General features: G+C 50.1%; 1 pseudogene; it reads left to right on the top strand.

Moving 5' to 3' along the window:
• Positions 1 to 20,727, top strand: part of LOC144146283 (terminal uridylyltransferase 7-like) — a 24,935-nt pseudogene extending 4,208 nt beyond the window's left edge.

The following is a 20,727-nucleotide window of genomic DNA, read 5'->3' as shown; positions in this document are numbered from 1 at the left end:
AGAAAGTTTGAACATACGCAAAGTGAGCGCTCAGCAGAGACAGACCCTTCATAGCCCGTTCATAGCGGCCAGCCGCCGCTACCAGGGGGCGAGGGCGCATCGAATAAACACAATTAAAACTCGACAACCAAAAAAGGAGGTAGCGCGAAGGCTATTCTTTATTAGCAACAAATCCTACCTTTGCTTGCTGCTGTTTGTCAACACTGACGATGGCGCAAAGTAGAACTCCACGCTGACGTATGATCGCTCGTACTCGTAGGACCTTTCAGTGGTCGACCTCGAAGAATAAAAATCCTGAATATGCCGCTCTTCTTTCGAAGGAAGGGCGGCAAAGTTATTTTCCCATTCTGCAGTGGGAAACACCACTTCGCGGGACGCGTATGCAATTACGTGGACGGAGGACGGTAGCTACCCCATAGAAACTCTGTGCTCGCAGCCTTTTCGCTTCCTTTCTTATGGCGGGCGGCGCAGCGAGTGCACAGTGTTGCCAGAGTGGCTTGCTGCTTTTCCGCCAACGATTTGGACATTTTGCAAAGGGTCTATTGGTGAAAGTCTTTCTCGGGGAAATCAGCTCCAGCGATGGAACAAAGAGTGACAACACACGCCCTTTTCAAAGATTGCCCGTAGTATGGCGGGGATGGTAGCGACGTGAGCTTCCCTGCTCTAATGACTCTTGCCCAGGAGTTCAGACGATGTGAATCTCTCGGACTGAGTGAATACTGTTGAAGAGGCTGCGTGCGGGTTAAGGTATGCGGCCTTAAGAGGCGATGACTGCAGGTGGTTTCAGAGTCGGTGATAGCTGAGCGGTATTTCACAAGTGTAGCTCCTGAAGCTGTAGCTGTCTCGTGCTGTTGTGACATCCGAGGTGTTATAGAGTAGCGGAGGGGAGGGTTTCACACCGGAATTTGACGAGAGCAGAAGCGTGCGGCTACATTACTCGGGACCACTGTAGGGGCCAAGAAGATCTCCCCCGGAAAGAGGGGAACTGGGTGGTAAGAAAAGACCGCAGCGCAATAAGCGCTCTGCGTGGTGCCGCTGGGAGAGGTTGGTGGAACTTTTCCCCCCGAAGACAAAGAAGTGATCTCAGGTGTTTGCAGGAGAGAACGATGAGGAACGATGTCGGCGATCGGACGTGTCCTGCGTGTATTCTAACGTAACTGCAGTTCTTTTCTCCTGACCGAAATAAAAGCCCAAAGCGATCGAAGCGGCACGTGTTTGTCTATAAAGGTACCTGGCTCGTCGTCCCGGGTTTCGGCACCACGCTTGACAAGAAGACGGCACCCTTCAAGGACAACAGGCGGCTTTATTGGGCTTCTCGGAGACCACCGTCAGTCAGCGTCCATGACTGAACATGAAAACAGTGAAGACGAAGAGCACGAGCCGGGCCCATACCCCTAGTATGCATGCAGGGCAGGCCCAGCGCCACCATTCGGTGTCACTTCTTGTTCCTCTAAAGTTCCAACACGGGGAGCGCGGAATAAAGGTGCGAGATAATTGCAAACGAAATCTCTGGCGTGCGTTTTCGGGGTGTGAGATGGCGCGCGGTCTCGGCTAGGTCGTTTTCTACAACTGATGGGAATGTGGCGTCGTCTAGTATCTCACTGTTTTTCTCTAAGAAATCCTTGCAACTGTCCCCATACTCCATTCGTACACACTCATCACTCCTGCGCATGCTCACAACCACTTCTGGTGCCTCTGCGCATGCGCAGTGCCGCGGCTAACTACCGGGTACCGTATCGGGACCAGTTATCGGATCTACTTGTCCTTTTAGTGCAACAAAACGCAGCGCAGGGCACGCATGCACATAACAAAAGATAGCAGCAGGCAACAACATTCAAGGATTCAACGTAAAGAAACTAAAAGTTACGTAACTTCACACGTTGAAGTTTCAAGTCTCCGAACCATAACACACCGCGTACATTTTCCCCACGAGCCCTGATAAAATCAAAGTTGGCGAACGCCGCTAATACCGTTCTAATTTACTTGCAGGGAGATACAACCACCGTATATTCCGCTCTTTTTTACTCACGGAGGTGCAAATATTCAGTTCATTTCCACTTTTCAGGTGTCCTTCCAGCCCCACGTCCCCTGGGCTACCGCATTCCCTTCTCTTATTCTACCAGGTGAACGTTTTTACCAAATATATCTACATTTCGAGGGAAACAATTAGGTTGCGTAATAAAAGCAAAAAATAAAATGGTTGGAAAGCAAAGCTTTAAACGACACCCAAAACAATTGCCCATGCGACGTCACTTGAATGCACGCACGTGGCGCTACAAAGAGTGAAACTAGAGATTCTGCCAGCCGTTACCTAGAATTCGCGGGGGCGGCGCCTGAACGCAGCAGCAGCGTCGGCAACGGCCGGGCTAGAGCGGCGGACGCCGCCGCTATAGCCCGGCCGTGAGTCGGGAGAAAGAAAACGCAGAGGAGCGTCTTTCGAAGGGTGAGACATCGGAACCTAGCCATCCTGATGTACTAGCTTGGGGATACACCACCGCGCGACACAAGGGTAGACACCGAAACAATTGGGCATGTGAGCTTAGTGATTCCCATTTATACCGATTTAATCTAGTTTGTTCAGTAAGTTTGGGAATTGCGAGAAAGCTGAGGGAACTTTTATAATTGCTATTTATCAGAACCAGTTTCTACTTTCGCCTTTTGTAATACCTGCTAAAACACAGCCTAGTTGGTATTAACCAATTTAGAAAACGGAGTCCCATTCGTGGCAAGCAGTGCGCAAAACGTAGCGTTTCTCTAGCGGCCAAATTTTGTTTTCCTGCCCTGCAAACGAATCCTTAACGTATGTTTGCCATACGACCACTTAATTCCGTCGGGTGCGGGTTACCCTAGAGGTGCTGTCGAACAATTTAGTAAAGCTGTGCGAAGGCACCGCGCAATGAACGCGAAGCTGCACCAAAACAGGCCCAAAACAACCGTCACTAAAGCAGACGCCAAAGCCATACTGCCGACGCAGGCCCCGGCGAGCAGGAAATTTCACGCGGGGCGCGCTGGGTAAATTCGCCGCGCCATCTCTAGTATGCTCAGTGAGTGAAACCCTCCGCCCTCCCCCTCCCCCCGCCGCCGCCTCCGCCGCGTTGGGAGTTTGTTGTCCCGCACGGCACGAAAGAACGGTTGGCTGGTGGAGCTAGAAAGCTTTGCTTTAAAACAAAGCAGTACGGACAAGTTCATAACATTATGGTATCCTGCTTCGACGAATTCCCTGATAGCCTAGCTCTCTTTGCTTTCGCAATAATAGAAACTATCAAAAATGCCCTGTTTTCCTACAAGAAGAAGAAAAGGTTTACTATCTGTTTTTAAATAATGTCTAGAGAACCGCAAAAGCTCTCTCACATCAAAACGGCGTAAAACGTGCACCACACCTTCACTGAAAGTGCGTGAAATCGACCGTCAAGCTTTCAAAGACCCAAATTCAAAACGAAGAGCAAACCCTTTCGACGATTTTTCGCGCACTAAGTAAACGCATCTACGAACGATCTAAATGTACACCGATGCGTGGTTTATGAGATAAAGGTATACTATTGTATTCCTTCTTCTTCTTCATGATCGATGCTTGTACTGTCTTATATAGAAACGTTTCTCTTTCGCGATTTTCAGGTAACCATTTCGACACGATGTATACCCGGCTGCACGCATGCGCCGTGTCCAGATAGCCTATCAGAGCTATTCGGTCAACCAAGCAGTTAAAGAAATACATTAGTTTTTGGAGAGTACGACATTGGTCTTACTAAGAAAGCTTTCGCTTTAAATTTTTTAAGTATCCTCCGTATTTTGCCCCTGGATTACTTTCACCTCCTTCTTTCGCACCGATGGCAGCACGACTGGGAATGTGACGCCCCTGTAGAGGGTGCACAGCCACATATAGAGTATCACTGAGGGGAAGCATTCTGCGAATCCGCAGAGGCTCAATGCGACGACACCAATTAAAAACTGACACCGACCACGAGTGTTTCTGAGAACAAAAAAAAAAAGACGTTTCGGCTCCCGTACGGGAGCCTTGTTCACAATCTCCGAAACGTCTTTTTTCGTTTTTTTTTTAATAAAAACCGAAACACTCGTAAACACTCGTGGTGGGTGTCAGTTCTTAATTGGTGTCATGCGTTTCCCCGACCAGACGGGCTCCCGTCCAACACTTGACTTTGGGCTCAACGTAATGAAACAGCGCGGATGCTGTGGAAGTATATTGGTCTTGATGTCAAATGTAATGTTTTCTTGTCGCTGCTGCAACCATTCTTCAGCGCGATAACCTAGTCACCATCACGTGAAGCTGAACTGCCGTGCACTGCCTTTCCTGCTTCCTCACTAGCTTTCCATCTGGGTTTCGTGGTGTATATTTCTATAACCATTTCAAACTGTCGTACTAGAACAGGAAAACATTGTAGCGCGTTATTCCTGTTTGCAACGCGCGTAAATCCAGACAAATAATGTACCGTTTGTTCGCGGGAAACGCCTTAAGTAGCGAAAAGTTTTCTCTTATTATGATTTTGTATGAAAAGATATCAGCAACGGCTGTTTTAAAACCGCATAGAAGTCGACTGCCTTTTTGCGACTTAACGGGATTCAAAAAACGACTAAAAATGAAGTTGTGAATTGTATTTCTGACACAAATCACATCACGCTTATCAACTAGGAGAAAATTATGATAATAATGTAATTAATTAATTAATTAATAATTGATTGATTGATTGATTGATTGATTGATTAATTGGAGTGATTGATTGATTGATTGATTGATTGATTGATTGATTGATTGATTGATTGATTGATTGATTGATTGATTGATTGATTGATTGATTGATTGATTGATTGATTGATTGATTGATTGATTGTGGGGTTTAATGCGCCGACGCTGCAGTTGCACAGGCGATGAGGCGCGCCGTAGTGGAGGGCTCCGAAGAGGAGGGAGAAAGGACGGAAAGGCCGGGAGGTTCACAGGTGTAGAGCCCCGGCTCACTACCCTGCACTGGGGGAGTGGGGTTCAGGGGATAAAAGAGATGGCGGGAGAAGAGGAAGAGATAGAAGTGGGAAGGCGCGCACTCTAGTCCCGCTTTGGGCACTACAGCCGTTCATACAAATTCGTTTCGCTCAGGAAAGGTAGAAAAGTTTTCGTCGCCTTCTGTGAAGTCGATGGTAGAGACCGATGACCTAGGATAGTCTCTACTGGAAAATGGTCGATTGTCCAATCACCTGAGAGCTGTGGCAAGCACGCGTCTCTCCGACGAGTATCCGGGGCAGCGACACAGCACATGCTCTCTAAGTCTCTTCCGCCCGACAGGCGTCACAGTGGGCGCTGCTGGCCATCCCGATGAGCAAGGAGTAGGCTTTCGTAAAGGCCACTCCCAACCACAGTCTACAAAGTAAAGTCGACTTGGGTCGAGACAACCTATATAGAAGACTGTGCGGAAGGAGGGGATCTTGAATATACAGACGGGGATTCGAAAACTCCGGTGTATTCCATTACTGCATGCTAATTCTACGTGCCACGGAGCAAGTGTCCTCGCGGCATAGGTCCTTGAAAGCGAAATCAGGATGATGTGTTCGTTCTCGTGGCCCGGCCTGTGCGGGCAGCTTCATCCGCCAATAAGTTACCCGATTAATTTTGACCACTTGGGGATCTTTAACGTGCGCGGGAATATCGAACGCCCTGGGGTTTTCGCTTGTCGCCTCCATCAGAAAAGCGGCCACCGAGGAGAAAATTATAATTCAACGAAGTCTGTTTAAACTAAACAATTCCGAAGCATGGTCTATCAAATTTGAAAATGCTCACAATTTCATATCCCCCCGCCCACGCTGACTCCTGTCATCTTCGTACCCGCCAACAACAGGCCATAATCGTTCACACCACCTACGTGTAGACGTACAATTTGCGCGTACCGCATACCTCGTTCAAACACTCTAATCGTCCCGTTACTCACTACAATCCACAAGACGTTAGCGAACCTCACGCAACTAGAATACAACAGGCGAGTTATATCTGCTTCGCGTCTTTTGAACATTACTCCCGTCGATTTTTTTTAATACATTAAGGGCTTCAACAAAAGTAACTAACGTTTAAGGTTATACTATAACGATTGGATAGAGATGCAGCATAAAACCACGCCATCGGGTGTTTTTTAATACAATAATATGTCATTTATTGTCATAAATTAAGGTAATTCTACAGCTACAGGTTCACTCTCGTCTATCGGGACATCAAGAAGGAAGCTGTGGTGGCGTCCGCAGAGCCAACGCTGATGAATGCCACATAAAGAAAAGTTTAGAGGCGCAAATGGAGAGGAGTGCGAACTCTTCACTTCAATGTCTCGTGCTTGCACGATGCGAAGATTCGGCTCGCAGTTTAATAGGGCCGGCCGACTGGCGTCTAAGATTCTCTACTGCGCCGCCCTAAAGGGTTCTGCGCAATATGGGCATGGTCTAAAAAAAAATTGGTCGAAACAAGTCTTAAAAAGAGCATTACAAAAAAGAGAACGCGAAGTAGGGTAAAAACAGCACAGTTTCAAGTTTCTCCTTGCCTCGACTTGAGATTCCACCAGAACTAAAAGTATCAAAAGTGGATTCCTCACGGCATCTCGCGCTTTCGAGTGTTCATTGCTTTTCGGTGCTCACTCATAATGGAAACCTTGGGAACAACACGGTGAGACGCGCATCGCACTCAGGTCCCAGGAGAAATTATGTCGGCGGAGGGATAATAGCAGGCGGGCTCTGGAAAAAGGTACAAAAGGGTGAAGAAACTGGAAGAGAGGCAGAGTGCTGGGCACTTAAAACTTTCAGTACAGCAAAGCAAACGCGTTGCACAACCCTAGAATGGTTTTCCACGGCGAGTTATTCGAGATGCGAGGAAAAGAACTTTCATCTCCCGACGATCTAACTCTTCTGCGGATTAAGAGAAATTGTATTTCTAGCAACGGAAACCCTGCAGCCCCTGTGCCCTTGGGTTCCTGCGACAGTTCTTCCTTTTTTTACTTTCTGTGTTAAATTTACAGTCAATTCACAGGAATCAACTTGAGTGCTACTTTTGGGAATTTCATTCGCAAACAAGCTAAAATTTCGCAAAATGAGAATGTCAGCTCGTTTGGTAATTGTCTGCTGCAATTCACACGAAATTTCAGCAATACGCCAATAATAAAATTAGGTCAGCTGGGTGTCGTTACAGGCGTCAAAGTCTCGACATGCGTGCGCTTTTGTCCTTCGGGTTCAGCGTAGAATTGGCCACCGCTGCAGAAAATACTGTTCGTGACATCACGCTCCACAGCTCTGAGTCACTGAGGCCGGTCAAGCTGAATAACTGGAGCACAGTTAATTCATTCCCGATAAATACTTCTAAAACAAAGGCAGTGATCTTCGGAGCACTGCCCTAGACGAACTTATGGACGCGCACCTGAACGCCCAAAAAGCGCGACTAAGTACTACGCCCACAGGACGCCAAGTACTCACGAACATAGGGTACGTGTCTCCAACGGAAACAGATACTACGGTAGACATACCCTGGGGAATAAGATCCAAGCTAAACGTTCCCCCACTGCCACGAAACATGAGCCCCCAGCACCACGAAGGCAGAAGAGCAGCCAGGGTGCTAACCCTCGAAAGACAATATGGCGATTCGAGTACGACTGTCTTCACGGACGCGGCAGACTACGCGCGCGCAAACACCAAAACAGCGGTCGTCGCCACCCCCACTGCTCTCATTACAAGTGTCACCCTTCGCAAGTCCACCATCCTCGAAGGAGTAGCGGCGCTCGCACTAGCCATAACGCAGACCCAAGCCCCGACTATCATTACGGACTCATGAGCGGCGTGTCGAACGTACACGGCTGGAATAATTTCCAAGGTAGCCGCACGAACTATAAGCTGGAACCCCCGCAAGAGGACAGTCATGATTATCTGGATGCATGCCCACTCGTCTCTTCGCGGCAATGCAGCGGATCACGCTCACGCCCGAGAACTTGCTCGCCGGGCACCGCAAGAGGATGGCGAAAGGACCAGTCACTCACTCATCACATACAACGGCATCACCCAACACTACATGCTCACACGACGCACCTTCCCGCCACCGGCCAACCAGGTAACAAAAGAACAACAAGTCACCCTTCGATGGCTTCAACCTAGCACATCTCCACACACCACGCGGCTACACACCATCCACCCCACATTATACTACCCCCTGTGCAAATACTGCGGCAGCCCAGCTACGCTCTCCGTATTGTTTGGCAACGCCAGTAAAACCAAGACCTTGATCTAATCCCATATGCAACTCACGAGCAGCGGGAGACTGAGCCTGCCAGCTCAGACCTGAGCATAAACAGCTTTGGCTCGCTGAAAGGGCGACGATGGCAGGCCGCACCAACGGAGTCCTGGACTGAGGACCCCGCCCACGAATCCACTTGACTTGGTTGGTTGGTTGGTTGCCTCCCACCATGGCACATACCCACGCGGGGGATTGGCCAAGAAGTGTTGTGCCTAATGAGGATGTGACCTATATTATTTTAGATCCCAAAATTTAGAAAAGGAAATACCCAACAGAATTTTTTTAAATATGTATAATATGAAAGTAGATTCAGGAAGAAAAATGAGGTTTATGTGAATGTTTAGCTGGCTAGCAGGAAAACCTGCCTGTCGCCACAACATAAGAATGGAGGGCAGGCACAACATCCCTGTGGCAGACTCCTACGGCTTCCCTGTTAATAAAGTTTTGCTGCTCCTCCTCCTCCTTTTCGGAGCAATAAATTCTAAAGCAAGTTTTGGCAACAGCCTATGCGTTGTCCCTCACGTGAAAAGTCTTGGCGTTTTCTTTTTCTTTTTTTTAGGAACACTTCACATGGAACGAACACATGCATAATGTTTCGAGAAGATTTGCAGGCGTCGTTGGTGTCCTCACAAGGTTACGGTTTTTTCTACCCCAAAAAACAAAATTGTTAATTTACCATTCTCTTTACTTCTCCTAAGTACTGTTTAATAGCTTGGGGACGTACCACCACATCCAATATTACTAAACTTCATCGGTTTAGTACTTCACTACTAAACAAAATAAAGCCGTGCGAGCCTCTGTAGCACTGCTTACCATGCTCTCACAGAACCGATTTTGAAGCCTCGCTGTTTGTCCCTTTCAATAACTGCACGATGAAAAACTTTAAAGAGCTACAACATCGAAATAAAAACAAATTGTAATTTTATTAGATAACTGTCGAACCAGCACAACGTCATAACATTTATAATATACGTCATTTAGAAGCCTTGTTTGTGCCCTATCCACGTACCAATTACGGAAAACAATTATTTTGCTACACGTTACCATCTTTGTGAAATTCCCTTAAATGAACTTCGTTGTGTTTGTATATTGTTGTTATTATCGATTTTCGCTTTTTTTATTGTGGTTCACCTTATTGGTTCTGTGGAAGCGTTTTGTTGCATTGTGCTAATAGGCTTAGTTTTAACGTGTATTTGTCAGTATGTTGCTGCCAAGACTAAATTTTTTGACAACATTGCTACATGATATCAAGGCGTTGGACTGGGCTAGTTGGTACATGTTTGATTGGGTGAGAAACCAGCGGTGAACACAAGACAAAGTTAGAAGAAAACGGCCTGTTGCGGATCGACCACCTCGTTGCGGTTGAGCCACAACATTTGGTGCCGAAACCCGGGAACGAACCAAGGACCTTTAGATTGCAAGGGAACGGAGCCGTGAGACCCCCGATCGAACGTCTTTAATGGCGACGGCTCAGTTACAATGATGATGATACTCGTGCGCTCGAGCCAGGAGCAAGATCTTCTTCCTCTACGATTTCCAACAGGGCCAGCTTGTACAGTCGTTTTCTTCTGTGTTCACCGCTGGTGAAATTCATACAATCAAATTGTGATTCACGTTTGCAATTTCTTCCGCGTATAAGCGTACACATTTGTTTTATAAGCACATTAGGGAGAACGGGCCCCATCAAGCCGCTTCTGTTGGCTTTTTGTCCGCGCTCCTGGCGTCTGTATTCTGTTTATGTCGAATAAACGGTAGTTCACTTGACTTAGCATATTCGCTTGGGAACGTGACTCTTACTTGGGATGTAAGTGTACATACCGATATTGAGCAGTATAGGTAGAACTGTAGAACCCTTGATAGAACCACTGGGAGAAATGTGTTGTCTCCAGAGAGTTCTTTGCTATCTGTTCGATGAAGTTTGAAATTGGGTTTTACGCAACCATGCTGCAGCTGCCTACATGTAAGGCGCAGTTTATTGTCGAGGCCGCGTATTACATTTGCCTTCCATGTATGCCTTTAAATACATTCGCCGGAACTTCATACACGCGAGCATCGCCATTCCTTGCCAAAATAAAAAAACAGGCCCAGAAATGGAACCCCACACTTCCGGCACGGTAACTCAGCGCTGCAGCCATGGCGGAGTGTAAGTTGGGCAGTGTTGGGTATGAGCCATCCCGACGCTGTCACCACTCGTGGACTGGGCCCTCCACCGCAGCCACACCACTGTTGAGACTGGCCTTCCCAGCGCAGCCACCACTGTTGCGAATGGGCCGTCCCGACGCTGTCACCGGTGTAGCGACATTGCTTTGCTCCGTCCGCTATCGACGCAGCGCAGAGTAGAGCAATGAAGTTCTCGAGCCGACGAAAAGTTGAAGCAACATTTATATACAGTATGTACAAGGGTAACAAAAGCATTACATGGCTCGCACAAAGGCGACAGTACCTCTCCACTCAGTGCCTCCGAAAAGTGCCGTGCTCGCTGTGCTTCCTGGCGGGTTTTATTCCCCCGGGAGTCCGTTGCAGCCGCGAGAAGTTTGAAACGCTCCAATCAGGACTCTCGCTGACCGAAGTTTGAATCCGACGGATGAAGGCGAAGCGATTTCTCGTCAGCCGAGCCGCCACGACGGAGAAAGGGAAGGCGACACAGCGGCACCCTCTTCAGGCATGTCGCTGCGCGTCTGCCGCCGGCCGGTCGCCCAAGGCATGATTCGGCCCAGCCGAAACAGGAGAGGCGACTCTGCGGCGCCGGCAAGTTGGGGCACGTTTGTTGCGGGCGGTTTGACAGAGGCGTGAATCGGCCCCGCCGTTGTCCGTCGCCAGATGGAGAGAATTCAGGCTGGGCGCTCTGGCACAACAGCAGATAGTTCATTTATTTTGTCTACAGTTTACTGAAACTCTATAGTTTCTTTCGGAGTGCGACCTTGACACACGAGGCATTCACGGAATGCTTTCCGTAATTTCCATTCTATAAAATTTCTGTCCATAAGTCTGTTCGGAAACTGGGTTTCTTCTTCCCGTTGTCTGCACACATTTACGTATAACAGAATAGCGCAAGTCTCCTAGAAAACCAACCTTCTCTCAAAGTGCTCATCGGTGGTACGCGCCAAAACTCGTGCGGGAAGTTCCTTTCTGTGTCATCAGAAGAAGCTAGGGGTAACACTCCTCCACATTCATAGAGGTATAAAGGAAATAGTCTTTCTTGGGCTACTTAAGACCGAAAATCTTTGCCTGTCTGTCTGTCTGTCTGTCTGTCCCTCTATTAAGCTTTCCGGCCAAAAATTTAAGGAATACTTGAACGAGAGGTTTATATAGGGAAAAATTTTCCCAGCCATAAAATCTGGAAACACATATCAGACGTGTGAACATTCTTCAGGGAAAAAAATTACGCCCACCTCTCCTCGCGGGAACCCTGGTGTGATGCGACGCTGAGGGGGTTCAAGCGCAATCGGAGAGCAACCGTCGACCGAAAGGCCGCCGGAGAGCGGCACACCGGTTATATTCTAGGCACTAATATGCGCAGCGCGCCCGAAGGAGAGAAAACCGCGGAGAGAGAGAGTACTGCACATGCGCAGCACCGCGGGCAGCGCCGCCCACCGGCGGAGTGAGAGCGCGCTGGGCCGCACACGCTCTCACCTGGGCACGCGCCGGCGCCAGTGCGTCTGCCGCGGCTATGACTCAACACAATCCAACACAATCCACGTTAATCCAATCCAAATCCAATCCAAGCCAAACCAATCAAATCCAATCCAATGCCCCTCGCGAGAGAGTGTTCGCTATCGGAGAGGAGAGCGGGTGAGTGGCTGCGGACAACGGACACACGCAGGAAGGACAGGGCCGCCGACAAGAGATGCTCTGAGCGTCGCATCTAAAAACCATTAGGCATATTTGAGGCAAGACAACAGTACACAAGTGCATTAGCTGTGTTCTTTTAAAGAAGTATACATGGCTAATAGTTTTTTTTTTTTTTGCAGTAGCAAGTAAAAGATACTTGTTGAAAGCAATAGTTTGATCCAAAAATACAAAGAGAGCACGTGACGACCCTGGGCCACGCGGCGGCGTTCCAAGCTGAACAGTAACGAAAGGTTGCAACAGATGGCGCGCGAGCAGTAACACATGCGTAAATTTAATTAACATCATCAAATCTCCATGATTTTCGCGGGAGGAGCGGAACGGGAAGGTAAGAGCGTGACAGAAGGGCGGGAGGGAGAAGAGAGGCATTTTCGTCTCAGGGGCCGTAATGGACTATTGTCTTTCAACAGCATTTGCTGCGACGTGAGCAGATAGGCGGCCACATTTTTAGAGACGGTGCTCTCTAGGTTTCGGTTCATGCATCGACGGAGGGTTCCCTTCGTTTTGTCTCCCGGTAACATCAATTCTATCAAAGGTACCGACCCCCATTCGTTTATTCGGCGTAGTATTCGGCTCGACCCTCTCATTTGATGAGACACCATCCTGCTGGGGGCATCAATAGGCTGCTCACGACGATGACCAGTTGTTGTTCATGATGATGATGATGATGATGATGGATTTTATGCTACCCGGCCACTGCCGGCCAAAAAGAATTAATCCAGCTGCCGCTATACATATAATCATGCCTTTTAAATCACTAGTCGTGCTGTCAGCATTTGCATGTTACACTCGAATGCGATGAAAGAGCCTGTATTGATGAAATGCTGGGGGAATGAGGTGATGTCATCCCCAGCTTTCCGGCTTAGACCTAGTTCAGTTATCGGCCACCAGGCGCTAAGGAACGAGCATAACTTTATGGGCGGCGATCTTTTCAGCACGATTACACATGATTTCCGAAATGTTTGACCAGTGCGCAGCCATTTTTGACAATGATGCCTCGGGGTTTAGTCACCGGCGTTCGCTCATTGGTGGGCTCCTGGCGCGCCGTTCAAATTGGCATTTCTTTGTTCTTGTGTTTTCTTTTTTTTTCGGGGGTGGGGGTGATGCATCCCCTCTCAGTGGGTGTCCTTGCCACATGACAGCGAGCAACGCACACTTCACCGCCGAAGCGTGTGCGAGCGAGGCATGTTGGCGAAGAAAGTGACCCCTATGGCCAAACGCTGAATGTTATCAGCTTGGCTGCTTGAAGTGAAAGAAAAGGCAGGGCAGCATGGTTAGACGTGCACGCGCACATGGATGTCTCGACGCCAGAAGTGCAACGTCAGATGTTGCGGCAATGCTCCTTAGTGATAATTGGTTATTCTTTGTGCAGCAAGGTTATGGCGGGTTGCTTAGTTTAGCGACCTCCCCCTTCATTCATGCCTAATCATTTACTACACATACGCAGCGACTGACCAAAGGCGATCCAGGCAGTGCCAGGATGACTTCTGCTAGCAAGAAAGACGCCCCTTATTCCTTGGCTCGGCTTTCGTTCACTCAGCAGGCGAGCGGCCCTGCGCATGCCCAACGCGTATGGGCGTCGCGGGCTCTTTTCTTTCTTGCTGGATTGGCATTCGTTCCCTCAGGAGGCGCTACGAGTATTTCGCTCATGGCATATCAAGCGCTATTGCGAAAAAAAAAAAACACGTAGCTACGTTAGAGAATGCCGCCAAAAGGCAAAAAATGGCAAAATAAGACTCCGTCACGCGCCATTCTGGACAGTTTTACTCTTCAAGAGAGAGTTTTTAAGCAACGGTGCCGTCGTAGAAATGCAATAGCATCATGTCCCCACGATGCAAAAAAGAATGTGGTTGATCCCTCTTTCATAGGAAACGGTAAAACACGAAAATAAGATGTGCCTTCACCGGGTCAGTTGAATGTTTATTCTGCATCGATATGAACTTGCACATGACTATTTATATTTCGTCGGTATGGCACCGTCAGACTTATCAACATTCGACACTGGGTTGCACACGCCGGAGCACTGCGCAAACCCGAATGAAACCACACGCGCTCGCAAACCATGCGAACGAAACCGAACGGGTTGCGAGCGAATCGTATGGTGACTCACGGTCCGCTGCAGCGAAAGAGCATGATTTGCGGGGCTGTCTTGTGAGTGCGCTCGGCGAGCGACAACCTGCTGGCGTGTCGCTTTTGCAATGTGGTGCGACCACTGCGTCCCTGCTCCGTGGAGTGTACGGCAGACGGTTTCGTTGCGACGAACTCAGCTGGCGCCAACTGTAGGCGCTCATCGGGATGCACTACTTCGCTTCACCTTCGCTTCACCTCACCAAATAGAGGAGGTTGTAGCAGTTATAGAAAAGATATATGGCGCGTTCATACGGCTGTCTGCGCTTCAGATCGTAGCGGAGTCGGAGCGCCTGGCACCTCCCGTTGCAGCGACGGAGCGCCCAGCTCGAATCCTGGCGCAGCCGCGTTTTTCTGGTGATGTCTTTCGCGTGACGTATATAACGTCAGTCAGATCTTGGTGGATCCCGGCATAAAACACTTTCGTGTTAAAAAAATTACGCCCACCTCCCCTCGCGGGAACCCTGGTGTGATGCGACGCTGAGGGGGGTTCAAGCGCAAGCGGAGAGCAACGGTCGACCGAAAGGCCGCCGGAGAGCGGCACACCGGTTATTGGCCGCGTGGCCCACCACTGGAGAGGCCGGCGCTGCGATCGTTTTGACGTCACTTGTAGGATCACCGTTCCTATCTTGCGGCGCAGTTGGTTGCAGCGCGTGACACTTCGCTTCGGAAGCGCGTTCTAAAAGTATTTTTGTGTTCGTTTCCTTCGTTTGAAGTTAATTCTCAGTGCGTCAAGCGCAGTTCGACCTAATGGTGACTGTAACCGTATCAACTGTGGTAGATTATCCGCAAACACCATGAGCGTGGTGGTGTATATTACGCATGCGACCGAAGCGTAAGCAGCGTCTTGTTTCCCCGATCAACAATGTGGACTACGACGATCGCCGAGTGAAATTTCTAGATTTCCCTTGTTTGCAAGAAATGTATAAAGCAGAAAATTGTGAAGCGTTAACTCCTCGCAGAAGCACACGTACCCGCCGTGCCTGCCCGCACAGCCGAAGTTGCGGCTCGAACCGACGAAGGCCGCGGCAACAACAACTTGTCGCCGCTTTTTAAAATCACACAAGTCATGGAAAAGAAGTTCCAGATTGGTGAAAGTGGATGTTAGTGTGATGAAAAATTCTGATAGGTAGTGTCAGCAGCTGTGGTCTTCAAAGCGATGCTCAAATATCTGCCGCGATTTACGCCAACCGGCCGCGGAGGTCGGTCCCGGCAGCGCCGGCCCGTTCACGCACGGTGCGGCGAGCGGCCGAAGGATGGCTATGCTTGCGCCCAAAAATCGGCCGAGGCCGTGCAGGTATCTTGATCGTCGATCGCTTCAACGGAAATCACCGCGCCTACAGAGTACCCAGCGCGTTGAAACGTTCTATTAGGGACTGTCACTCGCAACTCTAACGGCGATGAAATATCTGCTGTGACGTCAAGCCTAAAGTTCCCAACATCCGATTACGTGCATCCAAAGCCGGCTGCGAGCTGTTGGCGAAGGCCCTCCCGTCGCGCACGCGCGTGTTGCGTTTGGGTTCCTCTAACTTCTTGGGGGCCCCCAACGCTTGGTTCTCCTATTCTAAATATCCCCATTACCCGAAATCATTAACGACGTGTTTCGCCTCGTACGCAGCCTCGCCTTCTGTGAGCAGTCATGAGTTTCGAAGTTGATGCTTGAGGAATGCCGGCTTAAACATACAAAACACGCCGCTATTATAAATTACCACGCCGAGCACCTAATGAAAACTAAATATAGCCTTGTCCGAACCCGCTCGAAGGCGTTAAAAAACTCGCGTTCATACCGTTCATACATTGCGGACAAGTCGCGAAAAGTAAACATCAGCCGTGCAGAGTACAGCCTACAGCAGTGATCGTTAATCAAATCCGGGCATGACTATAAAAACATCGTAGGGGAAATATGCACTGATTAAGCCAAACTGCAGACCATAACAATACTTATAAGCATGTGCGGCGAAGCAATCTGATCACCGTTCTCGCGTCACTCATTTACCAGGCAATACGAGCAGTTCGCGCGGGGAGACCATAATTGAGTGAAGCGTTTCCGCGCTGTTACAAAGTGTTTCCTTGCACACACATGTCCCGTCACAAGTATTTCATAATGAATTTACAGCGTACTTTTCTCGGCATCAGTTGCATCGTCCTTGGCGTTAGCTGGCTGCGTATGTAAGAGCTGTGGGTCGGGTGAGTAGAAACTACCTAAACGCGGCGGTGTCGCCAGGAACAAGCGAGTCGCTGATTGCTTGCCCGAATTATTTGGTTTCCAGACAACTTTTTTTGGTAATTTGCATCAAATCCACAAGGAGCGGGCGAGACGGTGGCCACAACAAAAAAACACGCTTCCGCATACGCACGGGAAATGTGTTGTAGCAGACGACAACACGATTCGGCGTCCTACAAGTGACGTCACTCGTAGGTGGCGCCACGGTATGTCCTCGAGGCCAATATTCTAGGCACTATATATGCGCAGCGCGCCCGAAGGAGAAGAAACCGCGGAGAGAGAGAGAGTACTGCACATGCGCAGCACCGCGCGCAGCGACGCCCACCGGCGGAGTGAGAGCGCGCTGGGCCGCACACGCTCTCACCTGGGTACGCGCCGGCGCCAGTGCGTCTGCCGCGGCTATGACGCAACACAATCCAACACAGTCCACTTTAATCCAATCCAATCCAAATCCAAGCCAAGCCAATCCAATCGAATCCAATCCAATCCAATGCCCCTCGCGAGAGAGTGTTCGCTGTCGGAGAGGAGAGCGGGAGAGTGGCTGCGGACAACGGACGCACGCCGCGGACAACAACGGACGCACGCAGGAAGGACAGGGCCGCCGACAAGAGATGCTCTGAGCGTCGCATCTAAAAAATCACGCCATATCCACGGAATGAATGATGATAAGTGGGGCGAAGCTCGAGAGGGGGAGATCATCGGTAACCGTAACTCTCCCGTGAAAGTTCGCCCATTACATCATTAAGAAAGACGTAAGACTGTGTGCGTTTCTTCGTTTGTTCTTTTCATTTCGTCGTTGTCATGACTGGATTGCGAGGTCCCTTCATTACGACGGCCTTATGATCTGTGAAATGAAGCGAGAGAGGTTCTTGTACTGGCTGCAATGGGAAGTTTGCAAACACTAAGTCTATACACGTTCCTCGGATCGTGGTAGGGTTCATATGGATACATCTGAGTGCGTATTTGAAGAAAGAACTTTTATTTAGGGCGAACTTGTGCCCGAACAAGACGAGAGGAAACGAGCAAAGGTCCTTGCGTCTCGCTTGATCTCCGAGAACGACTGCCTGCGTTCGTGGCGTGATCTCTTGCGTGATCTCCCCCTCGCAGTGCACGTGCGCTCGCGCCTCCGTTGGCGAACACAGACAAGCTCGCGCTCCCGGTGCCGAGTTTGCGCTGCCGGTTGCAGCCGGTTCTTGCGCGTGCAACGCGGCCCACTTTGCGACATCTCCGAAAGCATGCGGCGGTCACGTACCACGAGACACAAGGGATGGACAGACCCATGGCTTTAGGAGCTTCGCCCCTAAAAACGGTCGTTGTCGACATCGGATGGTACAAAACCCCTAGCACAGTCGACAAGGCTTTCGACCTGCCCGATCAACTATTGTGGGTACGTGCCAAATACTTCAAGGGAATCATCACCATTACCACTATCATTTTCACCTTCATCACTGGAAAACCGCCCGCCGCGGTGGCTCAGTGGCTAAGGCGCTGTGCTGTTGAGTCCTAGGGCGCGGGTTCGACCACGGCCGTGGTGGCTGCTTTTCTGATGGAGGCGAAAAGCGAAAACACCGGTGTGTCCAGGTTTCGGCACGTTAATTATCCCCAGGTGGTCAAGATTAATCCGGAGCCCTCCACTACGGCATGCATCGTATCCCAGGTGTAGCATCAGATCGTTAAACCCGAAAATCAATCAACAGTCACGACATACCTACCATAAGGCATCAATCGCACAGCTTCAATTAAAATGCACATAATGCTTTTGCAATCCCACACGTAAGCACTATGAAGTTTGTCCCCTATTTTTCGAGCTTATATTTCTGCAACAGCTAGGTTGAATTCATATGGAGGCCATAATTATTATGTAATTTGGGATTTTATCACCGTACATTTCGTTTACGTTCCTATTTTTTTCTCTGGAAAAATAAATGAAATTCATAAGAACATCGCAATCACCATCATTAACACCACTGCACGCGGAGAATTCCACCCTTGCGAAGAATGGCAATGAACTCGGAACAGGGTTATCCCATTATGTATATACCTCAGAGGCCCCAACGGCCATTCGGACTCACGGCATCTGTCATGCCCCGCAACGACACCGACCACTGACCTATTGAGTCCTCGCAGAAGCCCGGAAGTCGGGACCGATACGAAAATGCTTACGCCGGGCCACAGCAGACCTCAGCGGGACCAAAGAACTGCCAGGTGGCCGAAGAGGGGCGTGGTGATGTTCCTCGGGAGGACGTGAGGGCCCTGGTTGAGCGCCAACCGTTCACACTGCAGAGGCTCCACACACCCCGCCGTTCCATCAGGAGAGGAGGCTTACCAACCCCACCGGCGTGCCATTCGGTCCCAGGAGCGCGGATTGAGACCAGCGGGAGGCCTACCGCCCACCCAAGGTAAAGCTGGAGACAATAAAGCAGCACCACAGTCTGCCCCTTCAAAAGAAATCCACACACTTCCCGCGGGCGAAGTTCCGTTCCATCCCGAGCGAGTGGGTGTACCTGTTTGTGAAGGGCTGCCTGCGCTCGTCAGCCGTCTACTTCCTACTGCCCCAGCTCCGGTCGGGACCTACGCTCACCACGCTGCCGGGTCCGCCTCACTACAAGGACGACTCAAAGTTCGAGTCTGATTCTGACCAAGAAGAGGACAAGCTCAAGGGCAAGAAGGAAAGGCAGAGCCAGCCGCCGGAACTCTCGGTTTTGACCAGGGCAAACAACGCTGATGGCGAGAAAGAGCGAGCGGATGTTGCTAAGGATAACAAAGATAAGTACCTCTCGTTTGACGAGAATGTCAATGTCGTTAGCAACAGCCACTTCGTTCCGGACCAGGCCACAAAAGCCAAAGGTCACAAGACGACAACGCCTCCTCCTCCACAGCAGTTTGTCAAACTGGGACCGCCGATCCCTCGGAGGATATTGGACGACACCGACTTCTGCAGCGTGGGGGACTTCCAGTACACCTTCACCCGGGACACTTTCGCCTGCGGAAAGGTACCTCCGCTGGTCTGCTTCTTCTGCCAGAAGAGTCGACATCTGCGCGAGGACTGCCCAGACCAGCGCCTTCCCGAATTGAAGAAGCTTCCTGACATGACCCGGAGCTTCACGAATATACTCAGCGACGTCTGCAAAGACGTGATGAATGCCTGCGCTCTACAGCCGCAAGAAGAGGCAGATCGCCAAGATGAGCTTCATAAACTGCAGTCCTTGATTCGGGAGTCATACAAAGACGCCAAACTGACCCTGCACGGCTCGTCGCGCAACGGCTTTGCCTTCGCACGGTGTGATCTCGACATTCGTCTGACCTTTGACAGCAGTAAAGACGGCAAGGACATCAGTCACGTCAGAATGATTAAGTATCTTGCGAAGTTCTACAAACACCCAGAGCTTGACGAGGTCATTGCCATCACCAACGCCATGCTGTCCATCGTAAAGCTTTTCCACGTCCCGAGTGGCTTGAATGCCGGCATCAGCTTGTACAACAGGCTGGCGCAGCAAAATACAAGACTTCTGAAAACGTACACTAGCATTGACAACTGAGTCCGGGGACTGAGCTACACCGTCAAGCGTTTTGCAAAAACGTGCGACATTTGTGACGCCTCACGGGGAAGCCTGTCCTCCTACGCATACATCCTCATGACAATCTACCACCTCCAGCAGCGCAAGCCACCAGTCATTCCAGTGCTCCAGGAGCTGTACCCAGAGGGGGAGACAAAGCCAGAAGTGATAATCGGAGGCTGGAGTTCGTGGTTTTTTTATGACATCGACCGCCTGCAAGGCGTGTGGAGCGAGTTTTGCCAGAACGAGTCCGTGGGGGAGCCATGGCTGGGCATGCTGCGGTTCTACACGAATGAGTTCAACTTCAAGAAACACGTGGTGTGCTTCCGACAGAAGGGCCCCCTAACCAAGCTCCAGAAGATGTGGAACAGCCAGTGCATCGCCATCGAGGATCCCTTTGACTTACACCACAATCTCGGTATCGGAGTGTCTCAGTATACATATACATAATGAAGACCTTCATCAAAGGAACGTCCCTGTTCGGAACGCCCAGAGACAAGCTTCCTGCTACCTATTACACAGACGTGGACTATTTCTTCGACTCGCGGGAGCTCACCGACGGACAGCGGCCCAACGACCGAGGGTGTCACCTGTGCGGCAAGATTGGCCACCGCGTTAAGGCGCTCCCGCGACAGCCAGCTCCCGGCACTAACGAGTATGAAGACAGGAACACACCCAGCCGCCAGAGGGACAACTGCCAGAGCTAA

This window comes from Haemaphysalis longicornis, unplaced genomic scaffold, assembly GCF_048455015.1.
Source record: "Haemaphysalis longicornis isolate Haplotype H1 unplaced genomic scaffold, Haemaphysalis longicornis Haplotype H1 scaffold_7, whole genome shotgun sequence".
Lineage (NCBI taxonomy): Eukaryota > Metazoa > Arthropoda > Arachnida > Ixodida > Ixodidae > Haemaphysalis > Haemaphysalis longicornis.
This window is presented reverse-complemented; position numbering and strand designations above follow the sequence as displayed.